General features: G+C 39.1%; 1 pseudogene; it reads left to right on the forward strand.

The window, feature by feature from the left end:
* On the forward strand, positions 1-5,660 carry LOC107774247 (late blight resistance protein R1-A-like; annotated as a pseudogene).
* The last annotated feature ends 16,149 nt before the right edge of the window (positions 5,661-21,809 follow it).

A 21,809-nucleotide genomic window follows, 5' to 3' on the forward strand; every position in this document is an offset into this window, starting at 1 on the left:
AGTATAGTATTTTGTTTTCTATGAAAAAGGCTTAGTAGTATCAAACATCACAGTGGCTCTCCTTCTTCCCCTTTGCAGATCAACTTCATCACATTTTCTTTTAATTCTTCATCACTTCTCAGAAAAGAATGTCTTCTAACCAATATCTGTCTTCAATGAATGGTCTTTTTGAACGTCTGCAACAACTTGGCAATGTTTCGAATTCGAAAGAAATAGTCCAATTCTTTATAAGGGAATTCAAATTTTTGGGTATTTTTCTCTACTTGCAGAGCCTCATAGATGAACCAAACATGCTAGATGTCACTCAGAAAGTCCACACGCTGGTTCAAGATGCTTTAATTCACTCTTCTGATTTCCACCTAGCCGAGTACGTTGATATCTATGCCTCGAAGGTACAAAACAAGATTTTGTTGACTAAGATGGAAATTAGAGCCAAATACTCCTTTTCTAAAATATCATCATTACCACTAATTTCAGCCAAGAAGGATGGTATTGCTATTCCCAAATTTGTAATGGATTTCATGGATACTGTGGTGGAGATTCTTCGTGATCTAGTTGATGATCCTTGCTCATTACTTCTTTATGTTCCAGAAACTAAGGAACATATTGATGATGTTTTAAAGGAAATGAAACTTCTGCGAACTTTTGTTTGCTTTGTTTCAGAGAGGTTCATAGAGCATCAGAGCCAACATCTTGCTAATTTCTTCACTCATGTTTTAGCTGTGACCGGCCATGCATCAATGCTTTTCTGGTTGGATTTTTCATGCTATGGCTACGAAGATCGTTATCAAGATGTGGCTGTTCTAGGTGAAATCAATGTCTCCCTTTTCTTGCAAATGAAATTTAAGCCCATTCAGCCAAGCATCTGCAAGATATATATTGCACTCCTGGAAGTTTTAAAGTCGAGAATACAGTCAGGATGGTGTCCCAACATCCAAAATCATGAGCATGCAGCCGACGGTGAAGCCAACTTTTTGGAGACTATCCAACACGATTTGGTGGAGCTGCCAACTAGTAGTAACTCCAGTCAGAGTGTTGCTTTGAAGGATCACATGGTAATCCTAAAGAGATGCTCGACTTCTTGAGAGCCAATATCATCCATGTGCCAATACGAGATCTTGAACTTCTTCTTCGAGATATTGACACTTTCATTATTGACGTCGGACTCATGGTTTACTCATTATATAAAGGCGAGGAGGAGGAGAAGGAAGTCATGGCACTGGTAGAAGTGATCCCGACACAAGTTCTTAATTTGTTGGGAAACATTCAACAAATAATTAATAAGAAGAAACTCACGCCCATTCGGAAGGCGTTTCAATCTAATTACATGCCAAGGATTCATGGATTAGGCTATGCTGATTTCCTTTTAAACAGCCTGAAGGAGTTCCAAAGCGACCATTCAGATTCACTAGCTTCTACCATGAAGCTACTTCAAAGAATTCAGAAGGAACTCGAGAGCTGGAAACCTTTTCTAGTGTCTGTTGCAAAAGAGCAACACAATGACATCGACAAAATTCAACGTTGTGCTACACAATTGATAGGCAAAGCATATGAGATAGAATACTTAATTGATGCTTGTATATGCGAAAAAGCTCCTGTATGGTGCCTCGAACATTGGCTCTTGGATATCATGGAGGACACCACTCTTGTCAAAGATGAGGTTGCAGAGATTCATGGAAAGAAAATGGTTGAGGATGCAACGAACACGTTCACATCTCATACGACATCGAACTTGGAAAGGTCTCTAAGGATGAATGAAGAAATTGTGGGTTTTGACGATGTTATAGAAAATTTAAGAGACCAACTAGTAAAAGGCACCAAAGGGCGAGATGTTATCTCGATTGTTGGTATGCCTGGTCTAGGCAAGACGACTCTGGCCTATAGACTTTACTCTGACAGATTAGTTGTTTCTCACTTTGATATTCGTGCTGATTTTTGTGTGTCTCAAGTGTATTCACGTACGGACTTGTTATTGGCGCTTCTACGTGATGTTATCAGTGAGAACTCTGATTTAGAGAAAAGAAAGCTGATGAATTAGCTGATCTGCTTCGCAAAGCTTTATTTTCCAAAAGATATCTTATCCTTGTTGATGATGTGTGGGAAGCTAGTGTATGGGATGATCTAATGGGTTGTTTTCAAGATGCCAATAATGGAAGTAGAATCATTCTAACAACACGAAATCTTGAAATTGCTGAGTACGCCAGATTTCAAAGTAATCCCCTTTCACTCCGTATGTTTAACGATGAAGAAAGTTGGAAGTTACTTAGAAAAAAAGTGTTTGGGGAAGAAATCTGCCCTCCGTTGCTAATGACTATTGGACGACAAATAGCAAAAAAGTGTGGTCAATTGCCTCTTTCAGTTGCTTTGGTAGCTGGTGTTCTGGCAGAGGTGGAGAAGAAAGAAGAATGTTGGGAACAAGTGGCCAATAATTTAGTTCCCCACATTCACAATGACTCAAGGGCCATAATAGAAATTAGTTATCAGATTTTACCCTATCATTTAAGGTCTTGCTTTCTTTACTTTGGAGCATTTTTAGAGGACAACGTGATTAATGTTTCGAAGTTAATACGGTTGTGGATCTCAGAAGGATTCGTAAAAAGTTGTGAAGGAAAGAGTTTGGAAGATATAGCAGAAGGTTATTTGGGGAATCTTATTGGAAGAAATCTAGTGATGGGAACTAAGAGGAGTTCTAGAGGTAAGATCAAAGCATGTCGTGTTCATGACCTATTGCATGATTTCTGCAAGGTGAGAGCAAAGGAAGAGAATCTTGTCCAATGAATGAAATGGTAATATACCAATTAGTGGTACTCTTTTGGTTCAACTAATTAAGTGTTCAAGTTATATTATGGTTTTATACTAATTTCTTTATTTACAGGGATCAAAATGCCAATTCTCCTTCCAACGTTTCCTGTGTCGAGCAACTTGCTCATCGCATGTCCATTTATGGTAAATGGTATCGTATTGGAGAATGGAGCACGTGTTGGTCACATTTTGGCTCTATAATTTTGCATAATGATTGTCTTACATTTGATATTGTCTCCCAGATTTTTTACACCTTCAAGTTTCTAAAAGTGTTGGATTTGCAGTTCACTACTATTGATTCTTTCCCAACAGATCTAGTTTACTTGAGATATTTTGCTGCACGAACTCAGAAATCGTTGAACAAATCAATCATAACCAATTGTTGGAACCTCGAGACTTTGATATTACACAATTATGGAGTAATGTCACTGCCTCTTACACTCTGGAATATGGTTAATTTGAGACATTTCCATATTTCCAGTTGCAGCTTCAATATAAAATATGCAAAATATTCACTCGAGATCTCCAAAAGCCTTTATGATCTGAGAACTTTTTCGGCTCCATATTTTTCTTGTGTCGAGGATGCGGAACTGATTTTGAGAAAAACACCTAATCTTCGGGAACTCAGATGCACATTCCTAGATGAGGATGATGACAAAGTTCAGTACTATGTGTTGAACTTTCCAACAGAGATTGAGACGCTGAAGATTTGTTGGCCATTCATGTTCCGCATTATAACTATCCCCATTTGCATCTCCGCACCAAATCTCAGAAACTTGACACTAGAGAGGTATTGCCTGCATCCTCAGCACTTATCAAACATTGCGTTGCTTCAGAATCTTCAAGTACTGAAAATGAAAAGCATTAAATTTGAGAAGAAGGTATGGGAAGTGAGCAATGGCGACTTTCCTGAACTCAAAGTCTTGAAACTACAAGAAATAGTTGGATTTGAAGAATGGGATGTTGCCGATGATGAGGCCTTTCCAAAGCTTGAACGCTTGTTTTGCGTGAATGCGAATATCTTGAGGAGATCCCTTCTGCTTTCGGAGAGATCTCTTCTCTAAAGTACATTGAGGTAAGGAAATGCTACGAATCTGTTGACAAGTCAGCCAGGGATATTCGAGATATAAAAGTTGAAGATTATCAAAATACTGGATACGAGATCTTTATTTACGAGAGAAGAAACTACCAACTCTGATTCAGGTACAGAAAATTCAACTTTGTACATTCAAGTCTCATTTTAAAACTCAGTTAAATTAATTCTTTAATTCTTTTAACATGCCTTTTACTAATTATTCATTTTGTTTGACACCGCTGTTAAAGCTTTAGTAATTTATTGGTTTTATCTATTAGAGGTAAAAGTTCTTGAAAGAAGTACTATCAATTGAAAAGATGAGTATTTTAGCAATAAAAGCAAGAAGCATTTATATAGTTTCTATTAGTGTAAACAAGTAGTAATTAACAAGGAAATTCCATCCTCATAAATATTATTTGTCAAAACAAACGCAGATAATTGGTTATCCAAATGATTTATAAAGCAAGGCTGAGGGGCTAGTAGCTCGAAGCTGGAACTTCGTTATTTTCTTGCTTATCTAGAGTAACAATTTTGGTAAAATCTATTGAATAATAATACTGTCTATCTTAAAAAAGAATATAAGAAAGATTTCCTTTCTGAACGCAAACACTTTTTTTTGTTTTGGTCAAATTAAAATTTTGTATTTAACCAATGGAAATATTTACATCCGCTAGCCCACGGGACTCTAGAGCTAGATCCTTTACAGTCTTTCTATTCTCATAACTACAGTTATGTATTTTTCCGAATCTCTTCCTGATTTATACATTGTTTTCACTAGGATATCTATTTAATTGTTCTAACATTGACTTCCATTTGCTCCTGTTCTGGCCTTTGATATGCAGCTGCTAAGCTATTTCGCGAACTCTTTCTGCATATGTAATACACTGGTTCTGAAATCTTCTTTTGTTCATCTTCATCCATGTGTAATAAACTGTTGCTACAAATAAAAATGTGAGAACTTGAGCTCGTGGTCTACTGTTATTTGTCCTCTTGATCAGCCATTTTAATTCATGTTCCCAACTTCCAATGTTGTGTTTTTCTTTCAACCAGCCTACTAATGCAACCCATATTGATCTAGCATAAGCACATTCAAAGAAAAGGTGATCCAGCGTCTCTTCTTTCTGGCTAGTGCATAACACACATTCTTTTGGTACATCAATCTTCCGTTTTGCCAATCTATCCACTGTTGCTAACCTTTGGTTGAGAGCTAGCCACAGAATAAGTCGATGCCTTGGTATAGTAACATCTCCCAGCACAAAATTCTTCAATGTAACTTTCTGAAATTGAGGCCTTGCTGCTATATACGTTGTCTTGATGCTAAACTTCCCTTGCTTGCAAAATTCATGTAGGATTTTTACTTTAATTAGATTTATATTAAGTCTAGAACTATTGACTTAACTGATTTCTTTTTTTCTCTCCTATAGGTGTTGATGATGATGATAGTGGTGGTGATGATGACGATGACGAGGAAGAGGAGGATGAGTATTAGCCAATGTAATTTGGATGATCATGTATGAACTTTTAAGTTAGTGTGTGTTTTTATTTTTTTCTCTTTTTTAAACCTGGAGGCCTTCCACTCTGTTTAACCAAAAATTTGAGTCTTTGGTCAAAGCTAAAAAAGAAATTCGGGTTACTGATAATCAGGAGACGAAAATAAAATATTTTTGAGAATGATGGTAAAGTAGTAAATAGTTTTGTATTTCAGTAAGATCCCAATAGTATTTCGTATCCTTACAGATGGTGAGTTCTTCTCCTTTTATAGTTAATTCTAGGAGAAGATGTAATGCCTTTGTCTTAATGAGGCAATTATGAGCAATAAATGACAATAAAAGAAACGTTACACAATCATTTATTCAAATGTTCTAACGTATTTGATATTTAATGTTGTATTTAGACTCTTTTACGTCATCAGATTCGTATCTTCAATTTCTTCCAATCTTCGATTTTTAAATGACTTGGATAGGTACGAGACTCGTACCTATTTTAGTAACGGTCCACACCTATGTTGCTTTCTTTTTCCCTTATCTGTTGTCGCCCGTGCCTCTTGGCTATTTATTGTGTTTTGACCGTTTGACCAATCCACGTGTCATGCCACATCATCTACAATGTAAATTCAGTTTTTCCCAATACAGATAGTCTCCCCACTTTCCATTTATTTATCAAGTAAATAATTGGGAAGTAGATCTTCATAAAAAGGGAATTTTTGCCGTAATTAATATTATGACAAATACTGACACTTCAATTGTCCCTTCCATTTAATGCCTTACATACGTGTCACCTTCTGACTGGTTCTGCAATTCTACACCCTTTTTTCGAGACTTCTTCATTCACACTATTCACGAAATGATAGTTGCCTTTATTATAGGCTTTCCTTCATTGCACTTCTAAGTTTGACGGTTGTCATTATAAGCATTTTAACCCTCTTTCGTTTACCTTCTTCTTCATAGATCTTCAACAAGCGATTTCTTACTTACTTGTATTTTCTCTCCCCTTTAGTACATCCTTCTTCAACAATGTCATCTCCAAACCCTAACCCTAGAAAAGTTCCAATTCTCGATCACTTCCCCAATGCCCCCGTAAGACATAGGAGAGGCAGAGAAGGTAGGCTTCGGAGCTTGGGTCTAGGGTCCGCTCGTGGTGGTTTATCTGGTCCTGCTTCTTCTTCTTCTTCTAGTATCGGGAGTTCTATTCCGAAGACCCATTCTTCTAAAGGTAAAGAAATCCTTGATTCTTCTCAAGAACCTTTAGTCGATGAAATTGTTCCCAGTGATTTGTCTTTTGGGAGTGATAGAACGTCTCTTCAAAAGCAAATTGTAAATTTAGAAAAAGCTGACACTTATCCTTCATTAGTGACCGAGCTTACAATTCCTACCATCAGAAGGGATTGTAACTGGAGCAATAGTCTTCGAATGTCAATTCCTTCCCCAAATCAAAGAATTTCTTCCTTTAGAAGTGGTTACTCTTCTGTTTATACTTACCCATTTACTTTGGGTTTTAATCCTCCGGTTGACCCAGTCATTATTGACTTTTGCCGTTTCTTTAAAATCTGTTTGGCCCAAATCGGTCCCCTAGTGTGGAGAGTAGTGGCTTGTCTAAGATACTTATCTGCCAAAGCCAATGTCAACTTCACCCTTTCTCACCTTATTCATTTATACCATTCCAATTTAATGCACCATGAGGTTTTTACCTTAACTACAAGAAGCAAAAAGGTCTTGGTAAGCCTTGAAGATGACAGAGATCGTGGATGGTACACCTGTTACGTTGTTGTACGTACGGTGGACTTGCTTGGTGAAACAAATATTCCCTTCCCTGAGAAGTGAAATTTTGCACGTAAGTTTCCTTTTATTTACCGCACCTATTTTTGAGAATTCTGATTCTTTTTCTAACTTCGTCTCTTTTTGGTTTTTTGTAGCAACCATGGGAGATGTGGAACTTATTCCTGACTTCCGTGGTTGGGTAGATTCAATTTTGAAGATTGCTCCTAAGGATCAAAGAACTTGGAAATCAATTTCTTCTTTACACGGCTGGAAGGTGAAAACACATTGTATGTCCCTATTTACATGTTAAACACCTTTTTCTCAATGTTGATTATGTATCCTTCTTTTAATCAGGATTTGGTGTTAGAGGAATGGCAGCTGAAGTAGCTATGCCCATTCGCATGTCTGCTAATGTTGCACTTGATTTGAACAAGGCTCGAGCTTCGCTTCCCAAAAGGAAAGCTATAGGAGAAAGTTCTGAGAATGAGGAAGAGGAAGATACCTCTTTAATTGCCAGGCCAAGAGTTAGGAGACGAGTCATTAATAGTGATGAAATTGAAGATACCCCTGCACAAACCTCATCCACCGAGCTTGTTTTGATTCATTCTGACGAGGACACCGTGCCAAGAGATACTAATGAATTAACTCAGCGTCTTTTTGATAGTGGTTTTGAGAGTGGCGAGCTCGGCCCTGTTTTTGATGAAGCTCCTCTCTCCTCATTCGTTCCTATTTCCTCCATTCCTTTGCCAAATGACAATATTTCTTTACCAGCTTTGAGGGCTTCCGTTCCTTTGCCAGTTTCAATTGCACCTGCTTCCGCTCCTGTGTTGGTTTCTACATCTTCTCCTTCCATTCCTACTTTGACTCCTATGACTCCTGCTGATGTGTTTACCTTTTCTACTACTCCTCCTTCCATTGCTCCTTCTCCCTTTGTTCATCATACAGAAGCGGGTTCTAGCAGTGGAACCATGGCTATGAGAAGTTTTACTCTTGAAGTTTCTGCCAACCATAGCCTTTTGAGAAAGACTGGTAGAGCTGATGTTTGGCTCGAGCCTCTAATCGGAGATATTGAGAAGAAGAAGATGGAGAGCCACAGCTGCCTGACTCTGATGAATGACATAGTTCATTCTACTTTGAAGGTATTTTTCCTTTACCAACAAGTTTTTTGTTTTTAATCTACAAATCCTCATTTCTATGAGTTGTCTCTGTAGGCTAACCTCATTGGTACAGAATTGATGGGAAGAATTTCCCTTCTGGAAAGAAAAACCCGTGAGTCTGAAAAATCTATCCATGAGGCGAAGGAAATAGCCAGGGGAGCCCAGCTTGAAGCAGCTAATTGGAAAGAACAGTTTGAGAATGCTCAGAGGACCATAGAGGAGTTGCAAGAAAGTAGAAATCTCCTGGAGCAGCAAAAGCGTGGTTTGACTTCTGAACTAGCAACTGCCAAGGCTTCTTCAAGCCAGTTTAAAAGAGATAAAGAGCTTTTGGAATGCTCATTGTCAGAACAATTATCAAAGGCTAGTGAAGAAGTCAGGGAACTTAAGGCACTTTTAGCCAAGAAAGAAGAGTATGCAGGAGAATTAGTGCAAAGCTTGACTCAAGCTCAAGCTGACTTACAGACCTTCTCTGACGAGATTCGAGCTTTGAAGAGTTCTCATGCCTCCCTTGAAGCTTCCCTTGATTCCCATTTAGCTGAACATCAAATATTGAAGAATGATCTTGCTATGTGGGAAAGGGAGTATGGACTTCTGGAGGAGAACTTCAACATAGAGGTAAGTTGGGCTTTCCTTAAATCTCGCCGTGATGCTTTGATGGAAGCTGCTCAGGAAAGCTTTGATTTGCAATCTGAATTAGCCAAAGTCTTAGACACTATCGAGAAAAGTCAACAACCTGTTGATACTCCTTCTCCTGCACTTGAAGTTCCTGGAACGGAAGAGCTTTTAAATGAAGAAGTGGATACTGCGGCAATTGGAGTTGCAATTCAGGCTCCCGAGGGTGAAACTTCTATGACACAGTCCATGGAAGCTGAAGCTCCTGTGACTCTTGCTTCCCTCGGTGATTTCAACATTCCAAGCCCAATTGAAATTGCTCCTGAAAATGAAATTGCAACTTCTGATGTTCCAACCCCTTCAGTGACTAGTTGAATGTATTTCAAACTTTACTGTTGTTTTTGTTTTTATTAATTAGTGGTGCTATCCCTTGGCAACTTTAAGGGATCTTTTGACGAAGTCCCCAGTTATCATAATGGGGCATTTGTAAAAAGCAAATATTTTGCTGACTAAGTTTGTACTTAGTCTTTTATATTAAGAAGTTTTTATTGGTACTTCTGTATATTTTATTCTTGCCTATTATCTAGGACTTATAGAATAGCTTAACATTTTTATCCTTTTAAAATGCTTTATGATTCTTCTCATGGATTATCAACATGAGGCTTATAAAAGAGGGCCCTTTTATTTTATCGACACTTAATGAAGAAGACGTCTCAACTTCATAATGGTGTTATAATACGATGAAAGAAATAGGAATACACATGTTTTGTATGAAACAACTTTGGCAAGTTTTTATTCATGAACTTTAACAAGTGTTTGACTATTACATGTATTACAATACATCTACAACTTTCTCGTAACTGTTTTTCTTGTAACAGATTTGTACATAACATAGAATAAACAAGGTTTTTCTTCATAACCTGTTTCAGTACATAGTCATGACCCTATCTTTATATATTAAGAAGGGTTTGAGAGGTAACTTTGTTTATGAGTTTGAGAGATGACTCTGTTGTTCTCATGAATGCTGAAGACTTCGTAACTTTTTCTCAACACTTGTCTCTTTATGGCCGACTTTTGTTCGATATTCATATATGTTTTTCTACACAAATCTGTGTATAATATGTAGTCCCCCAAGTGTTTGAGCGGTGAAGTATGAAACCTCGAGCACTTGTTTATTTCTTTTATTTTGGCCCTTTTCCTGAAACAGAAAAATATACGGGACTCGGAGGTGCGATTATAGATGAAGACTACCTAAATCGTGTGTATTTCCATCAGATTAATTGTAACCCTGGGCTGGGAAATTAAGAATACTCCATTTTGCCTTGCAGGTTGTGACTCATCATTTGGCACGAGTTAGGGTTTTTTGCCTAGCATCTAAAATCGTTAGTAAAACATTAATAATTCAAGAGAGAAATTTTAACATGGTGATACCTGACCGCGGGTACTTTTTCAGAAGTAATACCTCTTTAAATGGACGGCATTCCAATGTGAGGGTAAAACTTTGTCGTCCATTGTCTCCAACTCGTATGCTCCTTTTCCCGCAATGTCACGAACTTTGTATGGTCCTTCCCACGTTGGACTTAGCTTTCCTGAATTAGCAGCCTTTGCAGATTGGAATACCTTTTTAAGCACGAAGTCCCCAAATTTGAAAAATCTGAGGCGTGTTTTCCTATTGTAATATCGTTCAATTACTTGCTTTTGTGCTGCCATTCTTATCAATGCAGCTTCTCTTCTTCCTTCAAGCAAATCAAGGTTGACCCGCATCTCTTCATCATTAGATTCCTCCGTTGCCCGATCGTACCGTGTGCTTGGTTCACCTATTTTAATTGGAATTAAGGCTTCCGCACCATAAACCATTGAAAATGGTGTTTCTCCAGTGCTTGTTTTTGTCGTTGTACGATAAGCCCATAATACTCCAGGTAACACCTCAGGACAATTACCTTTTGAATCATGTAACCTCTTCTTCAAGTTGTTGATAATGACTTTGTTAGTGGATTCCGCTTGTCCATTACCCACTGGATGGTATGGCGTAGACGTTATCCTTTTAATCTGCCAACTTCGAAGAAATTCTGTGATTTGAGCTCCTATGAATTGTGGTCCATTATCACACACGATCTCCTTTGGTGCTCCAAAGCGGCATATTATATTTCGCCATATGAAGTCTTTAACTTCCTTCTCTCGTACCTGTTTAAATGCTCCTGCTTCTACCCATTTAGTGAAATAATCTGTGAGTACAAGTAGAAACTTTACTTGACCTTTTGCTTGTGGAAGTGGACCTACGATATCCATTCCCCATTTCATAAAGGGCCACGGGGCTATAACAGGGTGTAGTAACTCAGCTAGTCTGTGCATATTATTATCGTATCTTTGACATTTATCACATTTGGACACGAAACTGTTTGCCTCTTCTTCCATCTCAGGCCAATAATATCCTGCGCGAATTAATGTTCTTACCAGTGACCTCCCCCCTGCGTGATTTCTAAAATGTCCTTCGTGCACTTCTCTCATCACATATTCTGTTTGAGAGGGTCCGAGACACCTTGCTAGTGGTCCACCGAACATCTTTCGATAAAGATTTCCTTGATATAAACAATATCGAGCAGCTTTTTTGCGAAGCGCGTGAGCCTTTCCTTTGTCATTAGGCACGGTACCGTGCTGTAAAAAGGCAACAATTTCGTTTCTCCAATCCCATGTTAAATGATTAAAATTTACCTCGTTTTTATCAGGTTCCAAAACGGAATGAAATAAATGTATGACTGAAGCATTTGTACCGTTTGCTACGTCTACTGCAGATGCAAGATTAGCTAAAGCATCCGCCTCTACATTCTCATCTCTTGGGATCTGCACTACTTTCCAAGTTTGGAATTGCTTTATTAACTCCCGTACCATTGCGAGGTATTCTTGCATTCACGTCTCCCTGGCTGTATAAGTCCCCAGCATTTGATTGATCACGAGTTGAGAATCACTCTTGATTATAATCTGTGTTATGCCGAGTTCTCGTGCCAATTCTAGACCTGCAATTACAGCCTCATACTCTGCTTCATTGTTAGTTATAGAGTGACATTTTATAGCCTGTCTAATAGTCTCACCCGTAGGTGGTACGAGGACTATCCCTAGGCCTGCCCCTTTTACATTAGATGAACCATCAGTGAATAAAACCCAAGTCCCCGGGTTTGCACCACTAAAACCTAGTAATTCTTTTTCTTCTTCTAAATGCATCCCCTGACTAAAATCGGCCACGAAATTAGCTAGTACTTGAGATTTTATAGCGGTCCTGGGTTGATAAATGATTTCGTATTCACTTAGTTCTATAGCCCATTTTGTTAATCTTCCTGAAAGTTCGTGTTTATGCAAAATATTTCGAAGCGGAAAAGCAGTAACTACAATAATGGGATGACATTGAAAATAAGGTCTTAATTTTCTAGATGCCATGATCAAAGCTAATGCTAACTTTTCTAGTTGTGGGTATCATGTCTCAGCATCTAATAAGGACTTACTTACATAATAAATAGGAGATTGTTTACCTTGGTCCTCTCGGACTAAAACAGCACTGACCGCAACTTCAGATACAGCCAGATAGATGAGAAGCTTTTCCCCCACCTTTGGTTTTGCCAATAACGGTGGTTTTGACAAATAAGCTTTCAAATTTCTAAGGGCTTGTTGACAATCTTCATTCCATTCGAAATGATCTTGCTTTTTGAGTGCAGAGAAAAACTTGAAACACTTTTCTGAGGATTTGGAAATAAATCTCCCCAAAGCTGCAATTCTTCCCGTTAATCTTTGGACTTCCTTCTTATTAGTAAGGATATCAGGGATTTCTTCTATTGCTTTGATCTGAGAAGGATTTACCTCAATACCACGGTTAGAAACAAGAAAACCCAAAAACTTACCTGATGCAACTCCAAATGCACATTTTTCTGGGTTGAGTTTCATATTAAATTTTCGTAAAATATCAAATGTAACAGATAGATGAGAAATGTGATCATGAGACTGCTGGGTTTTGACGAGCATATCGTCTATATATACTTCCATTGTCTTCCCTAAATGTTCTTGGAACATTTTGGTGACCAACCTTTGATAGGTTGCCCCAGCATTTTTGAGACCAAAGGGCATTACTTTATAACAGTAAGCCCCCCTGTCTGTGATGAAAGAAGTTTTTTCTTCATCACTAGGATCCATTTTAATTTGATTATATCCCGAATATGCATCTAAAAAGCTTAAAAGTTCATGACATGCGGTTGCATCAATTAGTTGGTCTATATGCGGTAAAGGAAAAGAATCTTTTGAACAGGCTTTGTTTAGATCGGTATAATCTACACAAACGCACCACTTACCATTTTTCTTGGGTACGACCACCGTGTTAGCTAGCCAATTAGGATACTTTACCTCGCGGATCGATCCGATTTTTAATAATTTTTGGACCTTATCCTGAATCACCTGGTTCTTGAAAGCACCTTGCTTTCTTTTCTTTTGCTTTATTGGTGTGAAAGAGGGGTCCTCATTGAGTTTGTGAGTCATCACATCCGGTGGTATCCCTGTCATATCAGCGTGGGACCAAGCAAAGCAGTCTACGTTAGCTTTTAAAAATTCAATTATCATACCTCGCATGTCTGAGCTTAAATTGGCTCCGACATAAACCTTCCGTTCAGGCCATTGCTCAAATAATATCACTGCCTCGAGCTCTTCAATTGTTGTTTTGATGCTTTTAATTTCTTCAGGTTCCTGAATTGTATCAGGCCTCGAGTCCAAATCTGTCTTTTCTTGTTCAGCTGAAGTTTGATCTTTTACACCTTCAACTGTTTCCTGTAATTGCTATTTTTCTTTATTTATGGTGCTCGTACCTGTTACAGCGTTGACACTTCTAGCCGTCTGCTGATCCCCACGAATTTGGCAAATTCCCCATGGTGATGGGAATTTAATAACTTGATGTAGAGTTGATGGGACAACATCCATATCATGTATCCATGGTCTCCCCATGATCATATTGTAGGCCATTTCCATATCAACTACCTGAAATTTAGTTTCTTTAACAACACCCGTAGCAAAAGTTGTTAGAATTACCTCTCCTTTTGTTACCACACTTGAATTGTCGAAGCCTGACAAGGTGTGCGCCTTGGGTATCACTTTGTCCTCAGCTTGCATTTCACGTAATACCCTTAGTAGTATAATATTTACGGAACTCCCTGGATCAATCAAAACTCGTTTTACATTAGTATCATATACAAGTAAAGATATTACCAGAGCGTCATTATGTGGAGTTATCGCTTCTTCGGTATCTGCGTCATCGAACGAAATACTTTCATTTTCTAAAACCTGCCGCACCCATTTCCCGTGTGTAGTTGTTACCTTAGAAACCTTGTTGGAGGCTGTGTAGGTTATGCCGTGAATATCTTCTCCCCCACTTATCACATTCACTGTTCTCTTGGGTGAAGGAGGCTTTGGTGGCTCTTGCCTATTTTTCATATAGGCTTGTTTTCCTTTTTCACTAAATAACTCAGTGAGGTACCCTTGCTTCAATAGATGATCCACTTCACTCTGCAAGAATCTACATTCTAAAGTTTTGTGCCCGTGATCATTGTGGAATTCGCACCAATGATCTGGATTGCGTCTATTTGGATTTGACCGCATCTCTTTTGGCCACCGTACCTTATCTCCCATGCTTCTCAAAATAGCCACGAGCTCGGAGGTAGAAACATTAAAATTATATCCGCTGAATCGTGCCTTTAAACTTCTGTCATCATCTCGTGACTCTTGTCTGTTCCGATCATTCCTGAATTTCGAAGAAGAACCAGAGTCCCTATTCCTCGATTTTTGATCATATTGCTGGCTATCTTGTTTTGACCGTGGGTCTTTTCCTGCAGGTCCCATATATGGATCGTACCTGTTTTTACCTGATCTTTTTTCGGTTTCTGATCTTCTGGGACCACCCCTTTCTTCATGATGAAACTTAGGTACGATATCTTCTTCAATTCGCAGCTTCGTACTATACCTGTTGTAAACATCATTCCGTGTGGTTGCAGGAAATTCTCGAAGGCTTTCTTTGAGTCGTCTCGTGGCTTCAGAACTTTTGTCATTTAAATTACTGGAATCTATCAACAAAATCTCTAAGCAACTCCGAATCCCCTTGTTTGATTTTGAAAATATCTTCCATTCTTTTCTCAACCTTTTGTGCTCCCGAATGTGCTTTAATAAAAGAATCTGCAAGCTCAGCAAAAGAATTTATAGAATTTTCAGATAAAAGAGAATACCAGGTTAATGCACCCTTGGTGAGTGTTTCTCCAAATTTCTTGACCAGTACTGATTCAATTTCTTGTTTGGTCAAGTCGTTGCCTTTCACGCCTGTTGTAAATGCAGTCACGTGGTCACGTGGGTCTGTAGTACCATCATATTTCGGGATGTCAGGCATTTTGAACTTTTTCGGAATTGGAAGGGGAGCAACACTTGGCTTCCAAGGTTGTTGTGAGTATTTGTCTATGTCTACTCCTTTTATTACAGGCGGAACTCCAGGGATTTGCTCAATACGCTTATTTTGTTCCTTAATCTGTTTCTGCAAGGTTAGTACTAAATTTTGCAAATAGGAATTATTTAAATTACCTGGTCCCCCTTCCTGTGGTTCGCTGGTGGTTCCTCCATTCCCAGAATTAACAAGACCAGAACGGGGATTCTCCAATGTATTATTATTAGGAGTTGGTGTGGGTGGTGCAGCAGGCAATCGACTAACTAGAGCCTGAAGAGCTTTGCCGACCTGTGCATCAATTAGCTTTTGTAAAGCTTCATTTGTGCCTCCTTCAAAGTGTTCAGATTGTTCTTGTTGATCGGCACGGGATTCAGTAACAGGAGTGCCTTCACGAGATTGACGTGGGGAATTTGGAGGGGAGGGGACCACGTCACCTTGATTTTGATGGATTTGATTTTCATGGTTTCCCAATGGGTTATTACTGTTATTGTCGGTGTTGTTTGACATGGTGATAACAATGGACAAGATATAGCGTAAAAGAAAAGATTATCAGATTCCCGGTAACGGAACCAATTTGTTTAACCAAAAATCTAAGTCTTTGGTCAAACCTAAAAAGAAATTCGGGTTACTGATAATCAGGAGACGAAAATAAAATGTTTTTGAGAATGATGGTAAAACAGTAAATAGTTTTGTATTTCAGTAAGATCCCAATAGTATTTCGTATCCTTACAGATGGTGAGTTCTTCTCCTTTTATAGTTAATTCTAGGAGAAGATGTAATGCCTTTGTCTTAATGAGGCAATTATGAGCAATAAATGACATTAAAAGAAACGTTACACAATCATTTATTCAAATGTTCTAACGTATTTGATATTTAATGCTGTATTTAGACTCTTTTACGTCATCAGATTCGTATATTCAACTTCTTCCGATCTTCGGTCTTTAAATGACTTGGATAGGTACGAGACTCGTACCTATTTTAGTAACGGTCCACACCTATGTTGCTTTCTTTTTCCCTTATCTGTTGTCGCCCGTGCCTCTTGGCTATTTATTGTGTTTTGACCGTTTGACCAGTCCACGTGTCATACCACGTCAACTATAATGTAAATTCAATTTTTTCCCAATACACACTCATTTAAGGTCTTTGAGGGAAACAGTTGAATCCTTTTTTCTTTCTTTTGGTTTACACTAAGTTGCTATTGCTGTATAATGTTTACACGTCTATTTTATGTAATCTTTGTGTTTTGAGAAATTACTTATAAATTGCTCGGAGCATTTGCTTTCAGAGCTTTACCTTTGTGGATTGAGATAATATCCATGGTTTAGATTGTATTTCAATATGCTAATATTAGGTATTCTTCACTAAATCTGTAAAATTGTCCATTAAGTAGTTATTGCGTTCATATTTTGAGTTTAACTTGCTACTACTTCGTTTAATCTTTCCTGAGCGGAGAGTCTATCATTCCCGGATAGGGTTAAGGTCTGCGTACACTCTACCCTCCCCAGACCCCACTTGTAGGATCCCACTAGGTTTGTTGTTGTTGTATAGTTTTGAGTTTAACAGTGAGCTAGTAAGTCATTACATATTGACTCTTGAGGTGAATGATTTTGTTGGGAATAAACCCCTTACCAAAATAATATTCACGGTAATAAAGCGGAATAATAATGTAGCACCGAGATACGGTAATTAACAAGAATAAAAGAGTAACAATGACACCAAGATTTTTACGTGGAAAACCCTTCTGAATAAGGGAAAAAAAACCACGACCCCGAGAGGAGCAACTGATATCACTATAGTAAGGAATTTTACACTTTGTAGGTCGGAGGTAAATACTCCAAAGACCACTACAACACTCAAAAGAAATAACCCTCTTTTGATATTCCCACCTCACTACAATATCGCTCACTCTCTATTTTCCTCACAGACTATTTTCTTATACCTTGTCTGTGAAACCTCACTCTTTCTTTCTCTCTTTGTTGGTGTGAAGAAATGAGAGTTGAAGCTCTCCTTTTATAGCCAAAGCTTCACCCTCTAAAGCCTACAATATTTGACAATTTACACACATTTTTCACAATTCAACAAAGTTGGCTACCAAACCAAAGAAATTCAACAAGGTTGGCTACCAACCAAACCAAGTCAACAAGGTTGGCTACCAAACCAAAGAAAACTCTTATTAGGCACATGCCTAATACTTCTTCAATGAGATGGACATCATCAATCTCCCCCTCCAGTCTCATTCATCCAGAGGAGGTAGCACTGTCTTCTAGTTTGAATGCATGCCGACAAGTTCTTTGCATAGCTCGAACTTGTTCCTTGGTACCACCTTGGTCAGCATATCTGCGGGATTCTCACTTGTAGAAATCTTCAAGACTTTTAGAGATTCATCATCTACCATTTCTCGAATCCAATGATATCTCACATCAATGTGTTTGGTCCTTGCATGGTACATAGAGTTCTTGCTAAGGTCTATTGCACTTTGACTGTCACAATAGACGACATACTCCTTCTGATGCAATCCAAGCTCTTGAAGGAATCGCTTGAGCCATATCATCTCCTTGCCAGTTTCTGTAGCGGCAATGTACTCTGCTTCAGTTGTTGAAAGTGCAACGCACTTCTGCAACTTAGACTGCCATGATATAGCTCCCCCTGAAAATGTAAATAAATATCCAGTAGTAGATTTTCTGTTGTCAATGTCACCTGCCATATCAGCATCTGTATAGCCCTTCAAGATTGGATCAGATCCTCCAAAGCACAAACAATCTCCCGTGGTACCTCTCAGGTACCTGAGTATCCACTTGACTGCTTCCCAATGTTCCTTTCCAGGATTTTCAAGAAACCTGCTGACAACACCAACTGCGTGAGCAATATCAGGTCTAGTACATACCATTGCATACATCAAGCTTCCGACTGCTGAAGAATAAGGAACTTTAGCCATGTTCCCTTTCTCTTCCACTGTTGTAGGACACATCTTTTTACTCAACTTTAGATGACCAGCAAGAGGTGTGCTGACTGGCTTAGCATTCTTCATGTTGAAGCGTTCTAGTACACGTTCAATGTACTTCTCCTGAGATAGCCACAACTTTCTACTTGTTCTCTCTCGAACTATCTTCATCCCTAGAATTTGTTGTGGTGGGCCCAAGTCCTTCATATCAAATGACTTGGACAGATCTCCTTTCAACTTTGCTATCAACCCCTTGTCTTTTCCTACAATTAGCATGTCATCCACATACAACAACAATATAATAAAGTTATTCTCAGAAAATCTTTTGAAGTATACACATGGATCAGAATAGGTCTTTAGGTATGTTTGACTTTTCATGAATGAATCAAACTTCATGTACCACTGCCTTGGTGCCTGCTTCAATCCATAAAGACTCTTATTCAATTTGCACACCATGTGTTTCTTTCCAGCTACTTCAAATCCTTCTGGTTGCTCCATATAAATCTCCTCTTCCAAATCTCCATGAAGAAATGCAGTTTTCACATCCAACTGCTCCACTTCAAGATCTAGGCTAGCTGCTAAGCTCAAAATTGTTCGAATAGAAGTCATTTTAACAACGGGGGAGAAAATTTCGTCAAAATCAATACCTTTCTTCTGTTCGAAGACTTTAACCACCAATCGAGCTTTGTATCTGACCAGCTTGCCATCTCCATCTTTCTTGAGTTTAAAGACCCATTTGCATTTGAGTGGTCTTTTACCCTTTGGAAGTTCAACCAGCTTGTATGTGCCATTTTTCTGTAGAGATTCCATCTCTTCTTGCATAGCTTTCATCCACTGGTTCTTTTCTGGATGGGACAACACCTCCTTAAGACTTTCTGGCTCCCCCTCATCACTGATGAGGACATACCTGTGGAAGGGTACCTGCGTGACTCTACCCTTGGCCTCTCTGATCTCCTCACAGGTTGAGGTTGTTCTTCTCCCTGAGTGGGGTGCTCCACTTCCTCGACACCTTCATCAAGTTGCTCCCCCTGCTCAATAACCTCACCAGGTTGCTCCCCCTGCTCGGCAACCTCGTCGGTCGTACTTTCTGCACTTGTGGGATTGTTAGAAGTAGAAGGAATAGTAACAAAGTTAGGAATTATACCATTCTTCGCCTTTTCTGACATATCAGCAGCAGTTCTAACTTCACTTTCTCGGAAGACTACATCTCTACTTCTGATGACCTTCTTCTTTACAGGATCCCACAGTCTGTACCCGAACTCTTCATCTCCATATCCGATAAATATGCAGGGAATAGATTTATCATCCAGCTTTGTTCTCTGCTCTTTTGGTACATGTGCAAAAGCTCTGCAACCGAACACCTTCAGATGCGAGTAGGACACCTCCTTGTTGGTCCAGACTCTCTCTGGGATTTCAAACGCCAACGGAACTGATGGACTCCTATTGATCAGGTAACAGGCTGTCTGAACTGCTTCACCCCAGAATGACTTAGGCAGTTTAGCCATTCTGAGCATGCTTCTCACCTTCTCCACAATGGTGCGGTTCATCCTCTCGGCTACGCCATTGTGCTGTGGGGTTCCAGGAACTGTCTTTTCATGTCTGATCCCATGACTTGAACAATACTCTTCAAATTCCCTTGAAGTGTACTCACCTCCATTGTCACTTCGGAGACGCTTTAGCTTTCGACCCGTCTCCCTTTCTACTAGAGCATGAAACTTCTGGAAAACTTGAAACACCTGATCTTTGGTTTTCAAAATATAAACCCATAATTTTCGTGAAGCATCATCAATAAAAGTAACAAAATATTTGTTACCGCCCATTGATTCAATTTCCATTGGGCCGCAAACATCAGAATATACTAAATCAAGTATATTCAATTTTCTTTCAGACGATGTCTGAAATGAGACTCTATGCTGCTTACCAAATAAACAGTAGTCACAAGGTTTTACAGTTGTACCTTTGGCATAAGAAATGAGTGATTTCTTGGCAAGAATCTGCAATCCCTTCTCGCTCATATGACCCATTCTTTTGTGCCATAAATCTACAGAAATCTCATCTTGTGCCGCGTTCAATTCACCTTGGCATATTTCTGCATTTGTCCTGTACAACGTGCCACGAGCAACTCCCTTTGCAATCACCAATGATCCCTTAGTGAGTCTCCACTTTTGATTTGCAAAATAACTCTCGTATCCATCTCGGTCTAAAGCAATTCCCGAGATCAAGTTCATCCGCAAATCAGGTACATGCCGCACATCCTTTAGAACCAATGTGCATCCGACATTTGTCTTGATACAAATGTCACCAATCCCCGCAATCTTTGAGTAACTTGTGTTACCCATTTTCACTGTGCCGAAATCACCTGCTACATATCTGCAAAAAAGATCTCTTACCGGTGTGGCATGGTGAGATGCCGCTGTGTCAACCACCCATTCCGACTCTGGACCTGACAGGTGCATGCATTCCTCTTCCTCATTTATAAAGAGGACAACATTATCATTATTTTGCACCATGGCGGCTGTGTTGTCGTCATTCTTCTGGCCACTGGTTTCACCTTTGCCCTTCCTTGGATTTGGGCAATCTCTTTTGAAGTGACCTGGTTGATTACAGTTGTAGCAATTTCTGACTCTTGATTTGGATCGGTTCTTTGACTTCCCACGATCTCCGGATCTACCATAGTTGTTCGAACTCCTTTGATAACTCCTGCCTCTACCTTCTGTGATGAGAGCCTGTCCTTGATTTTCAGGCTTCTTTCTCATCTTCTCATTGAGTAGAAGAGCCGATGTGACATCTTTCAACTCAATAGTAGTCTTACCGTGCAGGATGGTTGTTGCCAAATTATCGTACGAAGATGGCAACGAGTTCAATAGCAAGATGGCTTTATCTTCTTCCTCGATTTTCACTCCGAGGTTGGCAAGCTGTGTGATTAGTCCGTTAAACACATTTAAATGTGACAAAAAATTCGTACCTTCACTCATGTGTAGGGCGTATAACTGCTTCTTCAGGTACAATTTATTTGTCAGCGTTTTGGACATGTATAGGCTTTCCAACCTTGTCCAAATTCCACGTGCAGTGTCTTCATCAATGATGTTATTTACCACATCATCTGATAAGTGCAACCTGATTGCACTAGCAGCTCTTTCATCCAAGTCAGCCCAATCCTCAGCTTTCATGGTATCAGGCTTTTTGGAATCAACATCTAGAACCTTGTGTAATCCTTGTTGGATGAGCAGATCTCTCATCCTTCTTTGCCATGTTGAGAAACCGTTATCTCCATTGAATTTTGCTACCTCGTACTTTACTCCGGACATTTTATTTTTCACCAAGTATAGTACTACCGACAGTGAATAGTATTTCGGTGAACGAGCAGAACCTGTGCTCTGATACCAGTTGTTGGGAATAAACCCCTTACCAAAATAATATTCACGATAATAAAGCGGAATAATAATGTAGCACCGAGATACGGTAATTAACAAGAATAAAAGAGTAACAATGACACCAAGATTTTTAC

This window comes from Nicotiana tabacum, chromosome 20 (assembly GCF_000715075.1).
Source record: "Nicotiana tabacum cultivar K326 chromosome 20, ASM71507v2, whole genome shotgun sequence".
NCBI classification, from domain to species: domain Eukaryota; kingdom Viridiplantae; phylum Streptophyta; class Magnoliopsida; order Solanales; family Solanaceae; genus Nicotiana; species Nicotiana tabacum.